Raw genomic sequence first — 6,000 nt, 5'->3', positions numbered from 1 at the left:
TGAGAAGGTGCATCCTCTGGAAAGTCTTTAACTTCTATCACTTGTTTCCTTCATTCCTAACAGAGAGAGAACTATGGATGAATTTGAGTGAGATTTTACAGCATTGCCAGTAAATCTGCTCTGGAAGTGCCATGTAACTAGTTTTCTCTGCTAAAGAATGCTATTAATTGTACCCAAGAACTCCCCATCAAAAGAAGAGTTATAGGACTATTCAAATTTCTGAGTTCAGCCCAGATCAATAATGATCAAGAACTCCTACCATTAGACAAATGGGTAGTTTGAGTAAAATGACTTGGCCACCTTGATTCAAGACTAATAATTCAATAATCCAACTAGTAATTCAAGAGGAGGGGAGGAAAAATGGAGACGGGACAAGAAATTCCATTCCTGTTATGTTTTGGGAGATATCAGCAGCTGAGGATAGGGATATTGACTTCTTACAACCTATGATCCCCTTTGCTTGGGATGGTAACATGTCAACATGATGCTAGAAGAACTGGCTTGCCTGCAGTTCCTTCTGTATTTGCTTGCTGGGTACAGCAGCCAGTCAAGCAGCATTTACAAACGCTAAATGAGCTTCGATAGAAAAAGTGGTCACTTGGCGAAGGCAGTTGACTGAAACTTGCACTTAACTTCGAGAGAAAGAATACGCAAAAGGCTATGCAGTTTTGAAGATCACAGTTGAATGCTCTTTATCATTCTGCTTCTGAATCTTGGAAACATAGCATTTGGATTCCGCATGGGTATGAATATCTACACAGTATTGTCTGTTCAGTAAGAACCAGTACTACAGAAGACATTCCTAGCATTTATGAAGGTTAAGTGAATTTATACATTTGGGAGATAGTGACATTTTTACTCTAAAATTGTGTCTAATAGCCAGCAGCTACTTCTGTAGATGACTGTTGTGGTGCTTATTCACCATACAGTGGTTTTTAATAATTTGCTAGTATGTCCCTTTTCAATTGCACCTTCCTATCTTAGCATTGGATATGCTTGTGTCTATTCATAAGGGTAATTAATGTCCTGTTTAACATACGTTGGGACTGGACAGTTGTGTATCTTTACCAAAAGGGTATGGTGACCTGCAGGGTATGTTATCTTTATGTTAATATTTGTATATCTCCTCATCCAAACTTGCATTGTGCTGCTTATAAAGCTCTTTTGAAAGTAAGCTCAAGTATGTAGAGTTGTATGCTCACATTTTTATAAGCTAAAAATGTAGTATGTATATCATGAGACTCATAGCTTAGTTTCTTTTGTGAAATAATACTTATCTCTAATTGGGGTGGTTTGTGTGTGGATATGCAAATGATCCCCTGAACAGTGCGTTGGATTGTTTGTGCTGTATGGTGAGAGGCAGTAAGCTGCATTCTTTTCCCTTGCAGGCCTGTCCAAACCATTGGGAGGTTTTGAGCCAGCGAAACACAACCAAAGTGGCGATTCCATTACTAAGGACAAAACCACGGGAGGCTATTTCATCAAGTTGCTTTCCATGTGAGCTGCCTATAGTGTCAATCCTAAGTGTTATCAAAACAAATGTATTTGTGCAGGATAGATAAGGATTGATGTGACTGTTTTATTTTGACCTGTTCAGTGGGAAAGGCAAAGATCTACAGGTTTTGGTGACTTTGTTCTTAAAACCAGCAGAAAAGCGACCTTTATAAGTGGTGTTTACTGTAAATTTTTCCAGCACTGTGCAAGTAGAATGTTCTGTTGGAGGGAATGACTCTGAAAGAAACCCATGTTTCTGACAGTTTTTAATCCTTTAATGGATTTTTAATCTACAGTGGAATCCAATAAAAATTAGTTTAAAGTCTGATTGCTTGACAGACTGGAGCAACTTGGGTCTAACATATGCTAATTGTCATCTTTGTATCATGTGAGTTCAAAACTGTTTATTTCCATTTCCTCCTACTTCAGGATTTTTTGGTTTTCGTCTTTCTTTTTTCGCGTGTGTTCAAGTTTCTTTGGTAAACTGTAGGTGGCATAAGTAACGCTTTTTTGTTGCTAGTGTAATTATCATTGCTGGAGGTGGGGTAGGGAATAAAGAGGAACAAAACCACGTTGAATTCTTCATTTTTCTAAAAACTGCATAAACCAAAACGCCAGTTTTTTAGTCCAGTTCTGAAGAGGAAGAAGGATGAAGCATCGAAAACAAACTCCCAGTCCTCTGCAACTCTTTGTAGTGAAATGCAGACATAGGACCAACGGAAGAGTTAAGTTGTGTTTACTTTGTGATCTGTTGATGACAGTGTGTAATGTGACTGGCGTCTGTCTCATAGGGGATGGTGGGTTGCCCTGGACCGCTGCTGATGGGAAAGCTTGTTTCCTGAGCAGAGACACAGTCAAAGGCAGTGAATCATTCCCCGGTAATGAAATGTGTTTCTCTGGGAGGCAAAGAAAGAAGGGTGTGTGGACGGGGTGATACTGAGAAAACAGGATAGATCAACTAGGCCTTTCAGCATCGGGAAGACATGCAATTTTCCTCATTCTGAAAGATGAAAACGTTGTTTATGAGCTATATCAGTCTGTTTCTGTGGGATACTCTTCAAGGAGGTAAGCCATGATGTTAGCATATCTCAATGACCAAAGCCATAGCTTGTCTTTATAGAGTGACAGTGACTGATCTATACATGAGAGGGGATTAGCTCTTTACCTTTTTGCTCCTCTCTGTTCCACTGCTTCTGTTCATGTAATTTATTCTTGCTTTATTACATAACTTCTTCTCTGGCACCTATGTATAACAAGAGCTTAACTCCTGGAGGGATCTTTCGATTATCTGGATCTTCCTTGCTTGTGGGAATTGGCTCACCTCTTGCCATAGTTTGGATACTCACAAAGAGAAGGCGTGGCATACCTCTCCCATGAGCTGATTTTTAAAATCTATCTTTTGGAACTTGAGAATGGTTGTCATTAATGCAGGGTAGGCAAATTTGCCCCAAGTTAATCTGCTATATAAAATGTATTGAATATAATTTGGAATCCTGACATGCCGTGCCCTACTATTGAGTCTTCCCCATCATTCGAAATCTTTTCTCAGGATTTTATTCCTCTCACAGGTACTGGTTTTTCTATAGCTATAGCACCATGGCAAAACCTGTAAAAGCACACTTGGAAGTGGCTTTTATATTGAAATGCTGTTTGCTTGAAAGCAGAAACAGTGATCAGGAAAGGAAAGTTTCCTTTTCTCAACTTCTTTAGCAGGGAATGCAAGTGCCATTTATACAGCAGTTGCCAGAGCTAAAAACATAAATGGGGTTTCTGTGAAGTAAGAGACAAAATTTCTGTTCATTTGTGATGGTGTTAATCCAGATGAGTATCAGTAATTACTGGAAGCAAAAACAATCACATGCTTCTTACCTCACATAGCCTGAAATTTTATGCAGTGCAAAACAAACTGCTCTTCTAGATAGGGCAGCTCACTGGTGAGGACATTCTGAGTATTTCAAAGGAAAGAGTTGATTTACAGGAAGCCAGCTGCTACTTTAATGTGATCAAATAAAATTGCTTTTAAAAGCAATGCAACATTGTTTGGGCAAATAATTATGTACGTACATATATACAAACACAAAAATAGTTTGCCTGTTTCCGCTGGCTCTGTCCAGAGGTGAAGAGCTTGTCAGTGCCTTACAAAATCTGTGTGGAAGTGAGCGCTGATATCTTATGAAGAGTATTCAGGATTTTTTCTTTAAAGGTTACAAAATGTTTACACTATCGGTAGGGTGTACTCGTATCCCTTCTGAAACGCAGGAGAGAAAGGACCCTGTGGCAAGGAGGTTCCCACAGCAGTTGATGGATGACACCGGTGTGTGCTGCTGCCACCAGTCCGGGTTGTGTAATGATCTGCAGATGCTGCCATTGACTCGTGCTAGCTCTTTTTGTTCGGGATCTTAGTGGGAGCCAGGCCTTATGTAATGTTCATTGTCATGTTCTCCGTTCCAGCACTGTCATGTCAACAGAGGGGAAGGATTAGCTCTCCCTTTTCTTTCTTTATGAGTTGGTTTTAGGGTTTTTTTTTTGCTTCCTCCCCCCATTCTTGCAGCAGCTTTTGTTGGTTTCGTTGTCAGGGAACAACCAGTTTCAGGCTGGTTTTAGTATTCTGGTGCCTTTTAGGAAGGAGATTATTACTCTAGAGAGAATAAACAAGCAGGTCCTGCAATTCTCCCAAAACTGATATATGGAAGTGTTTTTTAAAGGACACTTTTTTTTTTTTTTTTTTGGGCTCCTTAATACTCACATCAAATGTAGGCGAAGACTAGACACGTTGTGCCTGTGTTTGCCTGGGGTGGGGAGAAGCACACTTGCCTTCCTCAGACGGGTGGTCCAGTGCAAGCAGATACTCTCCAATTTATGTTTTACAGTTTGCTGCTTTTTCCTTTCTTCAGTTTAATATTCCTGTAGTAAACACATACGCATCACCTAGAGAGGGGATCAATGCTGCTTAGTTTTGTTGCAATTTGAACAAGAGGAAATGAAGGAGGAGAATTGTTTTCTTCCTTCCCAGCTAGCAGTGTATGGACACCGTGAATCACAGCTGCAAAACTGTGTTGCTTGAGTCTTAATAGTTTCAGACTGCAAAGGATGAAAGGATTTAAATCATGAAATAATCAATTAAGGATGGCTTTAAATGCAATTTGTGGGGGTTATCGCTGGGGGAAAGAAGATCCTGTTGATTTTTCAGTAAATGCTTAAGTTTGCTTTGTTAAAAATGTATAGAGGATCTGCTAGACTAGTATTGGTCAGTAACACTGTTGGCTCTTTTTTGAGAAAACACTTATCCTTTTAAGTGATTCCCCCCTCCCCTACCATTTTTTACATTATAACGTAAAATAGATATGTTAATACATTACATAATGTAAATTAGAGAAGTTCTAATGTTTGTTAGAATCAAACTGTCCAAATCCACTGATCTCACATTTATTTCGTATTAGGTTTTTAAATTGAACAAAAAAGTATTCATTGTTATTTTGCAATAACATTGCAAGTTATTACTTGCAAACTGTTACAAGATTCTTTTATCTTGCAGAGAAGCTTAAGCTCATGACCTCTTTAGCGATCCATGTGTATGCTTTATATAATTTTCCATTAGTTACTGAAGGCTACCTATAAGATACCAAAGCTATGCTAGCATGCGATCTAGCAAAATGATGAAATTTCTCCCGAGGAGCCAGCAGTTACCTTCATATACATCCAGTTTGTGTGTGAGCTGAGTGTGTAAGGGAAATCTTATGGCCCCAACCAACCAACCATTTTGCTGTTTTGCTCCCAAACAAAAAAAGATAAAGGAAATTATTACCATAAAACATGACTGTATAGCAGAAACTGAAGAGCGTTATGCAGCACTGACTTTGAAACACCTGGTTTTATTAAACTGTCTGTGCAAATCCTCTTGTGATTTGCCAGCATGCTTGATCCTGTTTCTATAGCCAAACACCACAATGAGCAATGTGAAGTCGTGGTTACAAAACAGGCTTTAAGGGACAAATCTTGATGAGTCCCAGATACTGGGCTTGGCTGGAGGTTGGGGAGGTGATGGAATCCTCTTTGCTATTCAGCACCATAGTAGCATTAGTGTTAAACCTGCCCTTTCTGAAGGGATTTGTATGAGATGGGTGTGTACTCAGGAATGAGTATGTCCTGTGCCTAAATCACTTGTGTCATGGCAGGCCAAGAGTTTCTGTAAAGCCACATTGGCTTCTGTGGCTTCCTGGAGGTACAGGGGAATCCTGCTCCTCCTTCCTCAAGTGTGGAAGGACTCCAGTCTGCCCTGTCCTGCATCCTTCCTTTTTACTTGTTTGTGTTTGTAATAGTTAAATAAAGCGGTCATGTTGTACAGAAATGGGCAAAGTTGCCAGATCCCATGATGTTTGCTGTTTCACTTAATAGTTTGGCTCATGGCATGTGTGACCCTGTGGTGAAAAACTATCTATGGGGAAAAAGTTTGTTTTCACATTTCTCTCTAACTTCATATGTAAGAAGAAATGGTGATTTTAAGAA

The 6,000-nt window shown here is 39.5% G+C and overlaps 1 protein-coding gene across 1 annotated transcript in view; it reads left to right on the top strand.

Annotated features, from left to right (window-relative positions):
* Nucleotides 1-1,466: 1,466 nt before the first annotated feature.
* Nucleotides 1,467-6,000, top strand: part of RAD54L2 (RAD54 like 2) — a 53,030-nt gene continuing 48,496 nt past the window's right edge. Inside the window, exon 1 of the mRNA XM_075714521.1 lies at nt 1,467-1,497. The gene's annotated coding sequence lies outside the window, so the exon portion shown is untranslated. The remainder of the gene's footprint in view (nt 1,498-6,000) is intronic.

Source organism: Pelecanus crispus, chromosome 7 (genome assembly GCF_030463565.1).
Source record: "Pelecanus crispus isolate bPelCri1 chromosome 7, bPelCri1.pri, whole genome shotgun sequence".
Classification (NCBI taxonomy): domain Eukaryota; kingdom Metazoa; phylum Chordata; class Aves; order Pelecaniformes; family Pelecanidae; genus Pelecanus; species Pelecanus crispus.
The sequence above is the reverse complement of the archived record's forward strand: the minus strand, read 5'-3'. Positions and strand labels throughout refer to the sequence as shown.